The sequence below is a fragment of the Xiphophorus hellerii genome, chromosome 23 (genome assembly GCF_003331165.1).
Source record: "Xiphophorus hellerii strain 12219 chromosome 23, Xiphophorus_hellerii-4.1, whole genome shotgun sequence".
Taxonomy (NCBI): Eukaryota; Metazoa; Chordata; class Actinopteri; order Cyprinodontiformes; family Poeciliidae; genus Xiphophorus; species Xiphophorus hellerii.
Window position 1 is genome coordinate 28951682 of NC_045694.1, and position 19695 is coordinate 28971376.

General features: G+C 39.5%; 1 long non-coding RNA gene across 1 annotated transcript; it reads right to left on the minus strand.

The window, feature by feature from the left end:
- Window positions 1-1135: 1135 nt before the first annotated feature.
- LOC116714838 (uncharacterized) lies at window positions 1136-1654 on the minus strand. The gene is made up of 2 exons (XR_004338137.1): window positions 1499-1654; window positions 1136-1421 (listed from the first exon to the last, which is right to left on the minus strand). It is a non-coding gene; the product is annotated as an uncharacterized LOC116714838 (long non-coding RNA).
- Between the last annotated feature and the right edge of the window lie 18041 nt (window positions 1655-19695).

The following is a 19695-nucleotide window of genomic DNA, read 5'->3' on the forward strand; positions in this document are numbered from 1 at the left end:
GAATTTGTAGCAGGCAAAAAATGAAATTCAACCATATTTTATGACTTTTATATCATCGGTTTTACCCTTTGTGGTTGTAATAACTCCAGTTAAGATGCTTCCTGCAGCATCACAAACAAAATTTAGAAGACATGTAATGCCTTACAGAAGAATAATCATTCTAGATGCTAATTGGATCACAACAGGAGGAGGTTACAGAACCTAATCATTAAATTGGCTGCAAATAAAAAGAAATAAAAATGTTTGGTGGAAAAAAGAAAAAAAAAATGTCATTCACCTAGTTGGGTGGGAAGTCATCCATCACGTAACGTCCAACGTGTTAATCAGGAGTTATTTCTGTAGCTTCCAACTGTAACACTGTCATCTGTAAAACATTTATCCAAAAGTATGTTTATTTTTTTTTGTAAACATCCATACAGTTTGTGTATGAATTTTAAACATACACAACATCTTCTATTCATTAATGGTAATGTCTCAATATTATATTGTATATTGTTTCCATCAGCAAACCTTGTTTTAGAACAGAAAGTGTCCACAAGTACCTAGAAATGATACAGGAGTTGTGGTTTACTTCTGATAAAAACTCATTCATGATAAACTAAAGTCTTTCCTATCTATGTGATCCAGATTAAGCAGCAGTAACCTACAGATGTCTGATGTGTTAGGTTCCTGGTCTTTGAATTGTCAGGACTAGATGAAGAGTCAGGAAACGAATTGTTCCGGAGACACTTCATGGCATTTTATAGTACTAAAATTGTTTGTTTTAGTCAGAATCACCATGGAAACTATCAACTGACTCACAAGAATCGGAGCGAGACTTCATTTGGAGAGAGAAATGCAGTTTGTGAAAACCCTATATAGCTGCGCACACATTATCTCGACATAGTTATAAATATAACTTTCTTACACAATTTACATAGTACATTTTAACCACTAAAAGTATGTAATCAAGAAACGTTAGAATTCCTCTAGACAAAATATCTGCCGTGAGGTTTCGTTAAAGTAACCCCTAACCTGTTTTTTTCTTGCTGCTAAACTCTCTAAATAAGTTATTTAGGATTCAATGTTTATGCTTCTGTGTCATGCTGAGGTCTAACTTCTTAGCCCACATGCAGAACAACACCAGAAGCCGAGATTGATTGAAGAGATTTATTACAACCAAGGGGAAGGGGGAAAAAAAACAGATAAACAATCCGGGGGCGCTTGGGACTGGATATCAGGTCAGCTCCGATCGGGAGGAGAAAGGACTGGGGGGGAAAAACCTGGGAAATCCGGAGTCTGTTTTGAGGCGCAGCGGGCTGCGGCGGCGTTGGAGGACGGACAGGTAAGTCTGAACTGTTCTGCCAGAAGCAGGCTGCCGAGCTGTAGGTTCGGAGGGGTCCTGGGCTGGATCTATCTTCAGCAAGTCTCAGGTCAATCAGCTGAAAAAGGTCAGAGACACAGGTGGATCAGAATTCAGGAAGCAAACAGGTAGAGTAGAGCTGGAGTGAACCGGTACCATAACTAGCTAACAATCTGGCAGGGAAGTGTCAGCAGCCTCCTCCAGTTATACAGCTCCTGATGGCAGAACGGTTTCAGGTGCGTGGTTCAGGAGACGCCCTCAGATGGAACAAGGCCTCCAGCGCCCTCTGGTGGATGAACAGCTCCGGATCCCAACATTCTGTGCCAATTTTGTGTAAATTTGTTCCATTTCGCATTATTCTGCCTAAACAGTTTCACTGCTGGCTCCTTCGGTCGAACATTGCTTAGGCAATTGGATCCTCCTATTCATTAAAAATAGTAGGGCTTTACGTAAAAAGACAGGTTTTCAAAAAAATCGCTAGATTTGTAATTTGCTGTGGAATTCAAAGAACTCTATCATATTGTTACAGTTTGTGGGTAGTTTTATCAATACATTCTGCCGTAACTGTTTCTTCGAGAACCGTCGTGATCTTCATGGCCCGAAATGAAAGAGGTTAACACCCAGGGCTTACAGCTTTCATCCATTTTACCCACATATTTCACATAGTTTTGTACATATTTCAACCAACTGAGTTTTACTGGAATATTCTTCTTTTTGTTGAGATAAAATAGTTACACGATGATTGTAGGCATTTTAAGTGGGGTAGAGTATTATTAACACACTTGCTATTGTTAGACATCGCACTAGTTAGCATTTAAGCTCACGTTAACATTTTAGCTAAACTTCTGCCGTGGAAAAAATACTATTTCCAAGCACTGTTCAGGTGAAATCACTCAATCAGGTTTATTTATATATTGTGCACAATACAGAAAGCTTGTAGGATAATCAACAATGAAGCAGGTCTGGATGAAAAGCTCTGCCAGGCAGAGACAACACTTGAGTTTTATACCAAGGATAAAGAATTAAAACAAGGGGAGAGACAGTCTGGTTCTGCTGCAGCTGTAGAAAACAACTAACCTTCTACATGTAACCCAAATAGTTCTTTTGGTGAGAGTTCACAATCATTCATATAACATGATCAGCAGATGTTACCTTATTGTAATATTTCCATCACACTTCACATAAGATAAGCCTTATCATACTGAATGGAGTAAGTTATTGTTACCCAACTTGCTAGTCCTTGAGGAAACACAACACTAAATGGAGTAATGCTGCTTAACATGCTAGTGGTAGCCTACATTTGAGTTATTTTGAACTTTTACACTTTTGTTACCATATTACATTGAGTAAATGTATGTTATGAAACGGTAGTTGGTGATTTTAACTTATTAGCTAAAATACTAATTGTAGCATACACACTGCTCTTTTGAGCTGCTCCCTGTAGCTATGCAACATATGACTATGCTGTTTACCTTTGTAAAAACTGTTATGCATAATTTTTAAACTCTTCTGCTTAGGTTTTTGCGTGGATTTAAACTTGTCAACCATTTTAAATTGAGGTCTTACCATGTCTGAAATTTTGAAAGCTGTTTTGCTTTTTTCTGTTGTTAATGCTTATTGTATCTCTTAAATATTCAGAATATTCACCCTCTTCCTAACTGATGGTTTAGTTTTTTATGAAGTCCTGGATTGTACAGCCAGTGTGTGAAAGGTACGACTAATTATTCAGTTTCAGGAGTAGATCAATGATTAATGCAATCTTTTGCTTTGCCTTAAAGTGTAGGTATATGGTTTGTCTTGTGTTCATCTTTTTTCTGTTGCACTGATTTGTACTTTAAGTTTATCCTAAACATTTTTCCAGTCTTTCAGAAAATCCCTATATAACTGGAGTCATAACGACCGGAGTCAAGGAGAATAGATTCATTAAAAATGCACACACACAGGAAAATTAGCTCCCAATAGGCTCATTTATTCATACAGCGTTAAGTCAACACTGCAAACATTAATCAGGTTCTCTTTTCGTCAAGTCCTCCGTTTCCATTTACCAAAATCATAGTTCTCTAGGATCCTCTTGCCCTGTGAAACGGCAAGGGCACATTTTTATCTTAATCCATCGGACCTGCAGTGTAATCCCTCTTCCTTTTCCCAGCGTTTGAGAACCAAAGATTAACCGTTGCTGTGTTGAGACGAACTTTGATGTCGGCAGAAACGTGTATTCCCAAACAATTTTTTTTTTTAAAGCGTTCCACTTTGACTCAAAACTGAGGGATAGCTACCACAACTCTGAAATATCAGAGTTAAACTTATGGTTCAAAGTATATTGACACAAACTTACACACTTGTGTATAAAACAGGAGAAATGTCAGCCACATAAATGACAGAGCCAGAGCACGCTGTGTGTTTTACTGTATTTCAGCTGCTATGCCACTAAAATAACACAAATACTAAAAATGAGATAATTATTCAGACACAAAAATAATAGGACACCTACCAGAGCTGGGCATGTGCTTGCTCCTGTTGCTATGACAACCACCATATACCAATTGATGCTGTTTTGTTATAACTGTAACTGAAAGCCTATAGTCCCAGAAGCAAATTCTAATTCACAAATTGTCTAATAAAGTGCTGGATTAGCAGTGAATATTTTTTATTTACAGGTTTATTAAATATTCATGTAGGTATTATGTTTGCATAATTTTATTGGAAAGTAGTGCTGATGCAGGAGGCTAAAGAAATCTGACATCAACACTGCAATGGTACATTTTCTTAGTATTTTGCGGTCTTGATGTGTGATGTGATGTCAACTTAAAGATTCAGTCCTGTAATTTTTCTTCGTTGACTATTGAATTTGTACCCAAAATGAAAGACTTCCATATGCTAAAGGAGTCTCTTCTCCCGGCGGTGCCTACAAAGTGACTGCTCATCCGTCCAATGTCCTCTTCCCCCTCCTGTCTGTCAGCGGCTCTGACCAACGCTGTTTGTTTGCAAAGTGTAATTGTGTTTGTGCATGTCCTGCTGTGAGAGAAACTGGGACTCAATGAGGGACACCGAAGTTCATTCAAAGGTTTCCCGCTGAGGTGGAAATGAGCACCATCAGGCTAACACGTTCTGAGAAGCCGGCTAATCCGTACTCACACCAGTTGCCTTAAAGTGGAAAGGACTTTCAGCTACGTTACATCCCGACTGAGCGTTGGAATTAAAACAATGTGTGCCAATGACACGGTTGCTCATTCTAAGAGTCCAAGTAAAAATGCAGGATACTTTTGCTAAACCTTATGCCAGACTTTGCTAGCTAAGAAAATCAAGCTTCTTTCCTCTTAAAAATGTACTTATTTTTGGGTGAACATTAAAAGTCCACCACTGATGAAGCATCAGCCACATAGATGAGTAAGCCATTTCGTTCTGAAATATTTTAATAGCTGTTTGAAGTAAGTCCAAAGGGACACGGGTAAGTCTAAGTGCAAGCACATGGATAGGAAGAGAGATCTGGCTTTACACTTAAACATGGTGTGGAATAAATTAATTTCTTCAAGCACTGTTAAGGTGAAAAGCACTGTGTCAGGTTTATTAGGAATCTTGTACAGGATGAGAGCAAACAGAGTGCCAGAAGGCTCTGTCAGAGTGTCAGCTCTGAATTAAAGAGTTCAAAGCATGTCTTTTATACCCAAGGACAGAAGAAGTCCAAAAGTATTTAAAAGACAGACTGTGAGAAGCTGGCTGCTGTGAGGACCAGACTCACTGTTATCTATCCTTACAGCTGCAGGACTCTGAACAGACGTGACATAAACCATAAGTTCAAACAGTCATGAAGCTTTAGGACCCAAAGTTCAACACAGTCTCAAGACTTTAGCACAAGAATTCAAACAATAGACTTCACAGTGCCGTTTACTTTGGCTTATTGATCTTCAAACTATTTTAGTTTAGTTTAGAATAACTCTGTAATGCTGTTTTTAAATGACTTAATTTATGAAACAAAAAAAATCCTCTCAACCTAATAATTGGTTGGGCAACTACTGGTGACAAAACTTGTCACCGAGTGTTTCCAAAGTCTTGCAACGAGTCTTATACAGAGAGAAAGTTCTGTTTAGCCCAGATTTATTAAAATGTGTTTTCACACCTGATGGTACCGAGTCACATCGGAGACCAAAATGGCAACATTGTTACATTATCAGCTGGTGCGGTTCGCTTCCACACTGCACTGAGTCAAACCAACCAAACCCTTTGTAAAAACCTGTTCAGCCCCTTGCCTGAGATGGCGCTGCACCAAAAACAAAAAGGAAATGACATAGAAACCTCTGAAGAAGACACTGATGTGCCTAAATCGGATCTGATTGACGTGATGAAAATTGCATAATTTTCTTCGCAGAGAAACATCTTTACATCAGGTCCTGGTGGAACTAATTCGACAGAGCGCTGTACAAACTGTTGCGTGATTGGTCAGAAGTTTGTTGGTGTGTTTTATGTGGAAATGCGCTGTGGCAGCAATGTTCATGAAGTCCTCTTTCTGAAATGCTATGTTTGTTAAACACCAGATTCTATGGGAGGAATATCTGTGGGGGTTCGATTCCCGGCCCGGGGTCTTTCTGCACGGAGTTTGCATGTTCTCCCTGTGCATGGTGGGTTCTCTCTGGGTACTCCAGTTTCCTCCCACAGTCCAAAAACATGACTGTTAGGTAAATTGGTCTTTCTAAATTCTCCCTAGGTGTGAGTGTGTGTGTGCATGGTTGTTTGTCTGTCTCTGTGTTGCCCTGAGACAGACTGGCGACCTGTCCAGGGTGTAACCCTGCCTCTCGCCCGGAACGTTAGCTGGCGATAGACACCAGCACCTCCCGACCCACTAGGGACAAGGGTGTAAGTGGATGGATGGATGTTTATCTTGTCAGTTCAAAGACTGTTTAGGGATCATGAAGATGTTTTAGATAAATGTTAGAGAGCTACCATGTAGGCCATTTTTGTCCAGTAGATTTCTTATTATAAGCTTTGACTTTAACAGAGAGAAACAAGACCTGAACTATTTTTGGACCTCCTGGATGAGTCATCGATGTGTTTGTGGAGTAGTTTCTGTATGTTGGCCACTCCTGGGAAGGTTCACACCTGGTCGTCTTGGATAGTTATTTTCTCCTTATAAATAAAATCATCATTTTAAAAAGGCATATTTTTACACTCATGTTATTTTTGATTAGCTGATCCGTCTGGGTGTGATAAAAAGCAAAAGGAAAAAAAACAACTAAATTGACAAACACTTTTTCAGTGCTCTACAAATCAGTGGAGGGGATGAATATTAGAACTGAAACATAAAAGAAAGAATTCCCATCCTGTAAAACGCTGTATTAGAGATCAATGGTGTTTAGTAGCAGCTCATTAATTTCTTTTTCTTCGAAGATCACAGGCTTGATTCTCTCATTTCAGACATAATTGCTCGCCATCTTCTGTCTAATAAAGAAAATAGCACAATAAAGTACATCCACTGGTAATAGAAAGCACTATCTTTTTTTCCTACCAGTTGTTTTTTTTACATCCTTGAGGATATTTGCTGCTTCACTGGGCTCCTCTACCATTGCATTGTTCCTCTCTTGTCCTCTACGTGTTCTACAGAATCAGAAATGAAGGATTTTCAGATATTTCTCATACCCTCAAACAACGGATGACAGCAAAATGCAAGTGGTGTAGTAATAATTCTGTCATATGGGTCATGGTTGTCACCTCCAGCCATGTCTACGGCAGATAAGGCCATGGAAAGGCTTTCCGTCTTTGTCGGAGCAAAAGTTTCCAAGGTCGCCACTGCAGACAATCGACAATTCCGTTTTAGTCTCTTTTTTTTTCTGGAAGAGCTGTAAACAAAAATTAATTTTAGGCTATAATGCAATGCTTGGGTCAGTAATTTTCCTCTTCATCTCTGATGGTTCTGGTCACAGAATTCAGTTTATTCCCTGATTGTCCTGCAGTTTAAGTAAGGGGACCCATGTGTGTTTTCTTATTTGTAAGGCAGCTACTGCGCCTTTCAAAAGTATTATACAACTATAACACGAAAGTAGTAGTTTATATCTACTTCCTGGGATGCTGGTCTACCAGTGAAGAGCGACGGAGACTTGCCTCTCTGAAGCTGCTCTGCTCCAGATTGGTAGCAGGTCTGATCCCCCTGCAGCCCCCACCTACAATGCCATGAAAAGTTATTAGACTATTTCATCAGATTTATGGTGGGTGAAAGAGATGCAGCGGTGTTGTAACACTTAAAAAGCGGATTGAGGTTCTGTTCCTTTCCTCTTCCTAGGTGTAAACTGTTCGAGTGAAGACATGTTGAGATGGAGCCACGTTTATATAGTAAGTTGGATCAATCCTGTGCTGTGGTATTAGAGTCAAAATGAAGACTATTGCGTGCCCAGCGGTGGCTACATCTTTGTCGCAGGAGATCTTGTCTATTCACAAGAAAGCTACTAACCCGATGGATTGGGCGGCTTCGGTAACCGAGTAGTCAGCGCTCGCAAATGAGAAGGAAAGTATTCACTTGAGTTAGCATTGGAGAGGCTAATGACTAGCGTGTCTACCTACTGGAAATTCTGTCAGAAGAACACATGACCGTGTATCTAATGCATGCTACTTATAGATAGTACATATCGACCATTTTTCTTGATAAAATCATTGGTTTCTTCAATACTAACCGCAGCCTAGGCATGCTAGCCACTACACTCTTCTATGCTAAGACAAGTAAGCAGTCTGTTTCTCATTTGACGCTCTGGCCGGTGCTGGCCTGTCAGTCAGATCAGTGGCTGGTTTTCAGAATGGACAGAGACATAACCACCACTGCGTGTGCAATGGTCGCCATTCCAACCCAACTCTGACATGAAGGACGATGGCATTAAAATGTTTCAACCACTCTGAGTGAAAAACACTTCAGTTTGAAATCGCAGTAATGAGTGGAAGAAAGTAACCTGCACAGAAACTGGAGAAATAGATGATCGAATAAAGGAGTTAAAGGAGCAGGTCTAATCCCAGGGACTTGGAAGAGGGGGAGTTAGAGAAAGATGAATTGGGTTGGAATGAGATAAGAATCGAGATAAAACGGATAAAGGATGACTTGGTAGGTGGAGGCCTTCTTTGATGGATAATTGAAAGGATGAGGGAGAAAAGATAAAGGGAGGAGAGTAAGAGAGGTTATAAGAGTAGAAAAAAGTAGAGGTCAAAAGATGAGGAAGTTATTAACCAGATGAGTAGCAGTAAATTCTCCATAAAGTGCTTTGATAAAACATGGGAGCATTTTGGCAAACTAAAGTGATGTGACAAAAAAAAAAAATCTACTCCTGATAAATGACTCTGGTTTGGGTGCTATGCAATGCAAAATGCAAGACGCCACCCTGTACAATGTAAAGTCAGCTAAACATTTACGCAGGAATTTGTCTTGTAAAAGGAAGGCTAAAAGTAAAGCTGACTTATTATTGATGGATTTGTTTATGTTCTGGATGAAGCCTGGTGCGCTGGGTTTTCTAGCTTGATGAAAATGGCTTTTTGGCAGTGATGGCATCCTGATTTAAAGCCACTTTGTAACGTTGGCAGCAGATAAACTCATTATGTCGTGGCTGTGCAACATCTGTTTAAATAAGGTAGAGCTCTACGATGATACAGCACACTTTTCAGGACAAAGCCACTTCATGAGATGTTGGTATGAGAAACTTTAACTATGTCAGAACAGGTGATGTGATGGCTACGTGGCACTTTACAAGTTTTAGCCATAAAATAAAAAGAGATTCACAAGCTGGGTTTCTGTTGACCATATAATTGCACAATTTGACATTTCAAAAATAAATCTGCTTGAAGAGGAAAAACCAATTTCGAAGGAGTCTCTTGTTTTCCAATAAAACGTCTTGACGCTGTGATGAGGTATTTTTTTGGCCGAATCAAAATTGGTTTATGCAGTGGAAGCACCTTTTTTGCATCACACGAGTCACCTGATCAGATGTTGCTGTTGCTTTGTGGCGCAAGCCACAAAGAAGAATAAAACAGGAAGTGCTTGGAGGATGATGGGATGAAATTTTAATGACTTATCATGTAAAGGTATTTGTGTTGATATCAAAACCAGTGATACTGGCATTGTATTTACTTGGTGTCAGATCGATACCAAAATATGCAGTACTACACACTTCTACTCCAAGGTGTTCTATTTCAGCCACCATTTTGAGCTTGCGGTGAAACTAACCTTAGCGCATGCACAGTATGAATTACTCACCGATAGAGATAACCTACGACAATATGGACCTGCCAATACTGCACAGCCACACCTTTAAAAAAAAGGCAAAACAGGAAGTCTGTGCAAACCAGCAGTGCATGTACATCAGCTAAAATTGGAGAAGTGGAAAATGCCAATCAGCAGAGAAAGGAATAGAGGAAGGGAGAGAAAAGGTCACAAGGAACGAAGGGGGGAAGTTAGGAAGAAAGGGAAGGGAGACGGGAAGCAAATGAGCAAGTGAAGGAAAGACATTCAGCGGGGAAGAGGATAATGTAGGAGGAGGAGAAGATGGAGGAGGAAGGTCAATGATGAAGTGGCAGACAAGCTGCCAGACTCCCCACGGCTCTGAAACACTGAGTCACAGATTGATGTAGTGGCTGGATGGGCAGGGAGTGGAAGATAAAAGAAGGGAGGAAAATGGAATGGATGGCACGGGGACAGGACGGGACAGAAGGCTGACTTATCGTTGTGTAGAGTCACAGTAAGAAGCGCTGGGGGTCATCAATCTAAATGGGCTTCAAGACTACAGTAGGTGTTATTATGATGATGAAAGCTCAGCCAAAAACATGATCTTCAACATAAAAGTCAACCGGCTTTCTGAAGAGAATTTCATTCCGTTTGTATTTTAGTGATCAACAGCCAAGAAATTAATCGCATCATGTAAGGGAAACTATAGACAGATGTATACCAAAGCTTTACAAAGTAGCTTTTTCAAAATTGCAAAACAACAAAAAAAAATCCAGAATAAAACCAGGATGTTCACCAGTTAAAAGAACTGTAGGATCGCTCTTCTCCTACCTATTGCTGTGGCTCACTAACGGTCAGCTGGCTGGAAGGAGGACTCCAATTTATTTTTACCCAGCTCACAAAAAAAAGACTAATTTGGCTGTTTGGACAAAGGGTCACGCCATGGAAACTAGACACCCAGTAGAGATACAAATCTTTAACTGTCTAGTGATTCCATTCCAACTTTTCAGGTCATGTTTTTCAATTTTTCTATTCAGTCTAGAGATTCTGTTTAAACTGTGTGTCTGACCAGAGGAAAAGACAGTGGCTGTGTCCATGACAACAAACCAGGGCCAGGTCTCAGCAGGGGGCTTCCCACTAAGTCCTTCCCCTGACTCTGGATATTTGCTGTCCTAAATAGAGGAAACAAGATATCACAGTTGGCAAAAAGAGCAACAAACGTTTTTTGTTTTTTTTTACTTTACATGTATAAACACCTGCATAAAAATTATACTCTTCATTACACATTTACATACTTTGCATTTCTTCGTTAGGTTGTCCCATTTCTATTTTGCCTGCAGAGGAGTCACCCTCCTCTGCAGACTCATCTTCTCCAAAACGATCCTAATAATATCAAGACAACAGGAATGAAGAGGGAAAACGTTGAAAATAATGTCTTAAACCCATATTGAAAAACTCCAGTTTTCACAGCACAACACAAGAGGAACCATATTCCATTCAGATCGCAGGTTATGCAAGATGAATAAATAGATTCATTCTTGTACCTCCATGCCACAGAGTATTTTGCACCCGTAAAAAGGTGGCCATCTTGATAAAAGCTTCGGTGTGCTAATTGCTCCCTAAAGAGAAAAAGGAAAAAAGCTTAGCGTAAGGGTTGAGTTGCAATGTTGCCTGATGATCTCTGACAAAAAATATGTACGCCAATGACAAAAGCCAATCATCATAACGGCTTTATGCCTTTAATGTCTGCAATCCTAGATTTTAACATGCTGAGATTACAAAGTGTACTCGGTTTCTGTGGCTCCATTTCATGCTTCGTCCACCATTTTGTATAGAATTTTCCATTTGACATGCAATGCATCTTGGGATACAGTGGGCTAAGAAGGATACACCGTCTGGTCCCATCCTTCATATCGGGGGAAAGAAGAACACATTTAAAGGAGGCTTCAAGATAGGTCTGCCTTCGGTACGAGGTGCTCTGCCTTTAAAGGATGTGGCCACTGAACTGAGATACATCTGGTGTAAAAAAAATAGAACATTTATTTAAAATTATTCAATTTCTGGGTTTCAGATGATGTAGCACTGACGTCACCCAATGCAGATGGAGGGCAAGAAGTAAATGCAGCCCGTTCACTTCTGTTGATCCAGCATCAAAACGCCTAAAGTCTGAGTCGTGTACGGTTGTTCCAACCGTTCTAACAGAGAGGAATATAAATGTTATTTTCGTTTTTCAAAGGTAGTTGGTCACAAGGGAGTTAATTTTAAAAAACATGCTGAAAAAAGAGGAGAAAAGTAGATCAACAATCTACGTGCGGAAACAAACAATGCCAGAGTTTGCAGTGCCCACTTTCTAACAGGTAACAATTGCATCAGTAAAATTGTATTTTCAGATATTTTATTGGATTGTTACTTAGAAGGACAACCTTTCAGGTGTAAGGTAAGATATATTATTTTAACACCCTAGCTTGGTAGTCCACAGAGTGCTAATGCTGTTAGCAGCTAGCTCAATGCAGAGTCCTGGACAGAAAATATGTTTATTCAATGGGACTTTCATGCTAAAAAAAAAAAAAGCTAAATAAATTAAATATAACCTACCCAACCATACAGTCACAGTGAGCTGTGACTATTCCCCCACGTTTTGTGTCAGGAAAAGGGTTTCTGTACATCGCCAATGGTTGACCTCCATTGGATCTGAATCCAGCGTCCTACAACGACTCAACATTAACATACAACTCCAGCATGAATTTGGGTTTACAGAAGCTAAATAAATTATTATAGAAATAACATGGGTTAGTTTGTTGTTAGCGATAGCCGACAGAAAGAAGTCGACCGTCATTTAATGCTTCTTTTGATCCTAATTGCTTGACAGAACCTGACACTAAATAATTGTATGCTTCAGGCTTTTCAAAACTTTATTCTAGCTTGTCATTTAATATGAGGTCTGCAGCTTCAGATGGTTTTGTGGATCGCCTCGACACAGCATAAATCCTCAAGATTAAGAGAGAAGTCTTTTTTACAGAGATAATACGGATCATGTACTAAATATACACATATTTTTTTGAGACACCTCGTCTGTACCAGCCCATTTAGGGCATTACCGTACTCACTGTGATCCATTTTGCTCCGTTTTCAACCGGAGAAATCCACTTCCGGACCTCTGTCTGAATTTCGCACATCATTCGGGTCACATGTCTGAAACCCAACAATAAGGTTTCAAACTGTGTCAAAATTCATCAGTTTATATTTCACCAAAAGTAGGTTTGGGTATAAAATTTTGTAACGTAAAATAGCAGTATTAAGTCAGCTGAGCTACCGGGCTTTTTCTTAAATCAAAAAAGTATCAAAGAATTATCCAAAATACACACAGTGGCCAAGTGGAATCGTACTGCAATATGCAGTATCCTCGCAAATTCTTCTAAGTAGGGTCTGTTCATCCTTAGACATCTGGCTTAAAATCAAGAATTACTTGGTTTTAAAATGAACGATAACAGGCAACTACATCAGGCTTTAAACATGTAGTAGATCCCTACATCTAGATTGGTGTGAGCTGAGATTAAACAGGAAAAATATAATAATGGGAACCAAAGCGATCAAACTTCTCTGACTCTAACATAGATGTATTTACATGGTGGAGCACAGAATTTGACTTACACCATTTGTTGTTGCCTCAAACCTTTTGGATCGCAGCCTTCGAAACATCAAAGCCTGAACAATGAAGCATTGCAGTGAAGTTGGCTTGGCTGAGTGTTCAAAGTGGAGTTTGATGATGACTATAGAATTGCCTCTGGTGTCGCACGCCGTAAACTTACGTAATACCATCTGCTTTTAAAAGGTGGTTAGTCAGACGTCACTGACACATAGAAAAATATCTTAAATTATGGTCACCACAGCCACTGATGTGTTAGTCTGCAAGTTGAACTCTGTGAATGCACAGTGAATAGCTAAAATTCAGCAATACCTCTAAAATGCAAACGTGTATTTTTATAGTTCAGACACCAAATATACCTCCATATGCTTATATGCAGTGATACCCACAGGGGAAGCAGTCTTAGCAATACCACAGGAGCCAACATCCATAGTCGTCCTTATCTCCACTCTTGAGTGAATATAGCCAATAAGCACCAGGAAAAGTGAATGGTGCTCCTGAATTGGCTGATTTGCAAACACCTGACAATAGTGTGTCAAGCAATACCACATCTAGGTATTTCAGCTTCCCAACTTCCATAAATAGGTGATTCCTATCATTTCTGCATCCTGATGATTCCAGCTATGAGGTCTGACCTTGGAGTTAATTTGCTTGGATGGCTACCCCCGGGAGAATTGGTACCAGTCTGAAATGTAACTCTTCTCAATGCAGATGCCAATGGACTTTACATAAAACTCGTCTTACATTGATGTAAAGCAACAGTTGGCATCTGTAAAGTCAGTGCACGTGTCTTTCCGTCTTGTTCAATGTTCAAACAAACCTGTATGCTAAATTTACAACACATTCACTATTTCTCCTTGTATTTTGGAATCAACTGACCACCAGGTTTTGGACAACAATATCCCAACATTGAAAGTGTATGGTACAACTACAAACCTACTAAGAAATTTCATCTGCCTGAACTGACAGGATGGACAAGGAACAGCATTAACCAGAAGCAGTCAAGAAGCCCATTGTAAGCCTGAAAGACATATAAGTGGTCCCATGTTCAAACACTTGTAACTAAATTGATGGTTTTGGTTAAATCATGAAAAATGCACATCACAAAATAATTTAGATGTAGTAAGCTGTGCATGTTCATGGAAAAGCACATTTTCTTAGTACATTCCAGTTATTGTGAAATTAAGAGCCCATGTGATTCCTCCCTTGAGATTCCTACATTTAAATATGCAGATTAATGTAAATAAGCTCTTCTCCTGGTTACAGTGTCAATGCTTTAAAATGTGCTCATGTATTGTTCACAGTATACCTCTGGAGTTTTTAACCTTTTGCAACTTCCCCGCTGGTCATTGCCCTATTGGCAGTACTTAGTAACTATAGAGATATGTGTTTTCAAGTCATGGATCTGCTGTGGAGCTGCATATATTTCCACTCTCAGTTCATTACTGATAACTCAGAACGTTTGCCTGGAAAATGTAGACATTCGTCGTACAGCCATCGACAAACCATGTAGAGAAAGTGGCAAATGTGCTCTGATCAGATGAGATGAAAACGGACCCTCTTGAGCTGAAAACTAATACTGCACATGACCCAGAACCCACCATGTTGAACCATAGTGTTTACAGAACCATACTGTTTAATCATGGACAAGAAACAAAGAAGGTGTTGATTTTGGAAATACATGGCAATCCTTGAAGAAAACCTAATAGTCTGCAAAGACTTGAAAGTAGGATATAGGTTGACCCTAAATATACAGCCAGACATACAATGGAATGGCTTAGTTCAAATCATATGAACTTGTTAGAATGTCTTAGTCAAAGTCCAGCATTAAAGCCAACTGAGAATATGTGGAAAGACTAGACTAATGCCTTCTTCCACTGAGTGGTTGGTCCAGTTTGGTACACTATTTTGTCTATGGAGAAAATGTCCTATACAACTGACTCGTACCAGACCATTTATGGGGCCCCTTCAGCAGTAGGTCCATAAGACAATGGCACAGTTAGCAGAGGGCAACAGGCACCACACAACCAAGTCCATTGATTTGGAGAACAGAAGAACGTCACAGCTTTTCATTGCTCTATCACAATAAACCGTCCAAATTCATTGGGTGTGGATTGTGATGTGAACGTCTTAATTAAAACCATTTTAGAAACTTGAAGCCAATTTAACACAGTGAAAAACCAACAATGATTTCTATAAAGAATGTGAAGAAATACCTGCCTGCTCATTTGCTATTAGTACTGTTGTACTTTGCAGATGTTTTCCCGTATGGCCTGGTATAATGTGTCTATAATCAGAAACCACTCTTAATCGAACTGTCATCGCCATTGTTTAGTGCACTCGTGTTTTACTTAGCATTCACCTTCCACACAGTGAAGAGTTGCCATCACAACAGTTTCCAAAGCTCATTTATTACAGCAAGCGTTTAATCAGAGTGATTGGCAGGGTTCAACAGGGCAACAGTGTTATACACAGTAAATAACAAGAGGGGCAGATGTTTAGCTAGTCCCTGACAGCTAAATGTTCCCTCACTGGATAAGTCTCTCACAACTAACGGCTGTGTTCATTCGTTTGCCTCAACAGCAACACTGAAAGTTCCCAAATAGTAAATAGTAAACTGTATTGTAATTCAGAAAAACAACTTCAAGAGACTTTGTGGTTTAACACCATCATCTTTGTGCATGTTTTGATTTTCTCGTGTTTCAAAATGATAACGACGAGCTGAATGGAAACAATCGATGTCGAGCATCGTATGAGCAGGTCATGACCATCTGAACCTAACACTAACAAGGCTGCTTTTATCTTTGGAAAATTTGAATGGTGTGTGGTGTATATACACTGACAGAACTCTTAATGTTGATTGAAAGACTTTACTTGATGGTGAGTTGCCTTAAAACTCTGTGTGGTGCTGTGCTAACACAGATGCAACAATCTCAGTGTTTGCCATTTAAAGGATATTTTTGATTTGATTTGTTTGAACTATTTTAATAAGTCAGGTTCCACAATATCCATTGCAGGTTCCTACCTGCCCTACAATGGGCATAGTGGACCCCGCCTCTGAAATACTTAACACTTTACATTTAAAACAGAAATATGAAACCATAAAACAAAGTAATGGGAGTCATTTACAACAAATATTCCTTAGTTTAAGAGTTGAGGTGAGGTGACATTTAGTAGATAGTTTCCTGACCAGAGAGAACCCAACCTGATCGTCTGCTATTAGCTACTGGACATTGAGGACAGCAACAGAGCGTCTGTAGGGAATTGGACCAGAACCACAGCCAGAAAAGAAGCTACTGTGTCACATTTTACTTAGTTTATTGTGGGAAGACAAGGTAGCTGAACGAGGATCCCACATTTTTCCCTTCCAGAATCCTCTGGTAGGTCCTAAATTCCAAAATGAGAAAGGTAAACGGGCCTCCCCGAGAAGCTCTTGATGCTTTGGGCAGTATTCTGCTGCTGACATTTGATCAATGTTGCTCCCTGTGTGGAGCTGCTGTGGAAAGCATGTGTTGGAAGCAGTCAGGGCAGTGGGGGTTGGCAGTGTCAGAAAAAAAGGCAACCCTTCCATCAGAGTCTGTCCTTGTGGGCCCTTGCTATTTACTCTCACTACTGTAATGGAATGCTGTTTGGTGTCAGCAATCCAATTTTTCGTTAAAGAAGCATTAAGTAATCCATCACTTTAATCAACCTCTATCAGCCACCTAGAGAACGCACAGGCATTGATAGGAGCTCGGCTGAGCTTTCACTGCTCTGTAATTGACACTTGTACTAATGCTGCGTTGCTACAACAGAGAGAAGAACCACTGCAGGTAATGAAAGCAGAGACACTCACCCGGCCTGATTCCCCAAAGGACTAAATTAGATTTTTATTTGGAAAACCCAAAAGCAGAGGTCTAATGTACAAATCCACTGCATTTGTACAGCCAACCAAAGAGAATCCACCTGTGGTTAACAGTCTGTCCAGCGTTTTACCAAGTCCGAGGACTCCAAAGCACTTTACACTACAATCAGTCTTTTGTCCATTCATACTCTGATGGTAGTGAGCTACCTTCTAACTGACAGAAGTGAAGCTACCATTCAATAAGCACCACTGGACACCACAGAAAAGTGACTGAACCGGGTTCGACCCAGTAGCCCACTGGTTACACGGGTTGCTTCCTGAACCACTGCTGCCCCATGGCTACATTTCATGTGTATTTTTGTCAAAGTGGGCCTTTTTTATGAAAGACCAGATCTGTTTGCAACATGTTTTTTCCTCTGTTTTTACAGCTTTTTGATGGTACAAATCTGAGAAACTGAAAATGAACCTTCAGAACCACTTGGCTTGGACCTCTGTCTGTTTGTGGTACAGAATTCGCAGATGTTTCTGTGGGGTGTAACTCTAAATTATTTGAGGGAAATCCGCCTATCTGTGGATTTTTTTCAAAGTGCATATCTAAGATATTCAAAAGTAAATGCAGCTCAGGAAGTTGAGGTACCAAGACGCAATGTTTCTTGGACATACTATTTGGGAATCCAGGAGCACCATTGATTTTCCTTGGTGTTGATTGGCTGTAGTTGTTAAGCCCTCAAAGCATTTAGGAGTAATTTCCTTCTGACAAATGCATAAAAAATAAATCTGTGTTATCCTCACAGTTATTAGATTAAAATGCAAACGTTTTGTACCATTGTAAAAAGTAAAATATCAAAAAATGGTTTCCTAGTGTCAGCACTGTTGTTGTCTGATTGATTTATTAGTGATAAAATATCCTTGGCAATTTTTTTTTTAGATATAAACATTGCAAAACACTACAAAAAAATCCAAGTGAAAACACAAAAAAGTAGTTTAAACTTTTAAATTCACGTAATGTCTAAACATTCACCAAATTGGGACTGAATCATTTGACATGTTTTGTTAAAAATGTTTTAGTGGGAAACGTACCAAGCGAAGAGGAAAATGGGTATTTCACCCCTTCATCTGGCCAGCATTTTGAAAAGTATGTAGCTGTTCACAACCGAAATATCAATAACATAGTAAAGAAAAAAAGCTCTTATACGACTTAAAGGTTTTTTCTCTAACAGAGTAATACTGAATGACAAATCCACTCCTCCCATGAATGTATTGTAATCTTTCACTGAGTCTGGAACACTAATGTCCTTCACCACCCGCTGCTCTGCCTCTTTCACTCTCCTCCATACAGTGTCTCCACTGCGAGCTTTGTGAAAGAAGCTGCATATTGTTACTTCCTTGGTGTCCTTCCGCTTCATGAAGAGGAGTCGGCCTTAGCGAAGCCATTTCATTGCTCCCCCCTGAGCAGATCTTGTTCTGTGTTGTTTTTGGACATCCCACACGCGTTTGCCGGATGGTGCCACAGGCAGCTGTATCGTTTGCAGACAGTTTCTGAAATAAATAAAAGTGATCTACATGCATCAGGCATCATGTTAGATGCTAACCCCTTCCAAGCAGTCCAAAGTCCATCAGGTCCATAACAGAGATGATGCTGAGGTCGTCCTGTTGAACTCCGCTAGTCTTTCCTCGGTAGATAAATAAAATTCCACGTAGAGCCATTCCTTGAATCCACCAGGTTTGTATCCAAATCTGGTCGGTTTGTCTTTCATAAATTGCCGGATTCAATTCTGGCTTTACTAGCCACCATATGTTCATCAATACATATTTCTCTGTCTGGCTGAAAAAGAGACTTACAAGCAACTTTGCTTGTCAGTCATGATGCCGGACATGTGGTGGTCGCGCACGTATACAGATTATTTACATAATGTTTATTCTAAAACGTTGACATATCTGAAGGTCCTTTAAATCTGATCATCTCTCTTAAAATAGCAGTAAAACCACAACATTTAGTGCAAAACTTGTATGCGGGATTGTTTTTGAAACATTAAAGCCTCCTCTTATGGGCAAGTTTAAAAAAAGAAAAAAAAAAGTCCCAGGTACAGGTTGTTTACCTGTAGAGCCTGAAAAGACGTGATTGGTCAACTCAGGTCAACCCACCGGTGGGTTGGTTGGGTGCAAGAAGATTTATTAAGCTGAAACAGGGAAGACTGCCAAGGACAGCTTCTGTGGTAATGCTAAGTTGGTTCCCTCTGTGTGTTCTAATGACTAATAAGAAATATTTTGTGACATTTTTAGAAACATATCAGATCTAAAAACTACTTTCACCTGAGAACGTCGTACGAGGATAAAGTAATATCACAAAACTAAAGCCATATAAGACTAAAGTCAAAACAATGCGATGATAAATTTGTAGTATTTTCAGTATGAATTCATATTACAACTTTTTTTCTCATAATTTACAACTTTATTTCAGCAATATTATGACTTTATTCTCATGATTGTATTTTTGTATTTTTCTTAATATGTCCCTGAGACTCTGTTGCACTTTGGGAATAAATACATTTCAAAAGTTGGCAAAAAACACAACACACACAAATGGAACATTTTTTCTTAATTGTAATATTTACATAAATGTCCCAATTAATTTCAAGAAATGTACATTGTTGTCTTGTTGAAAATAAGTATGA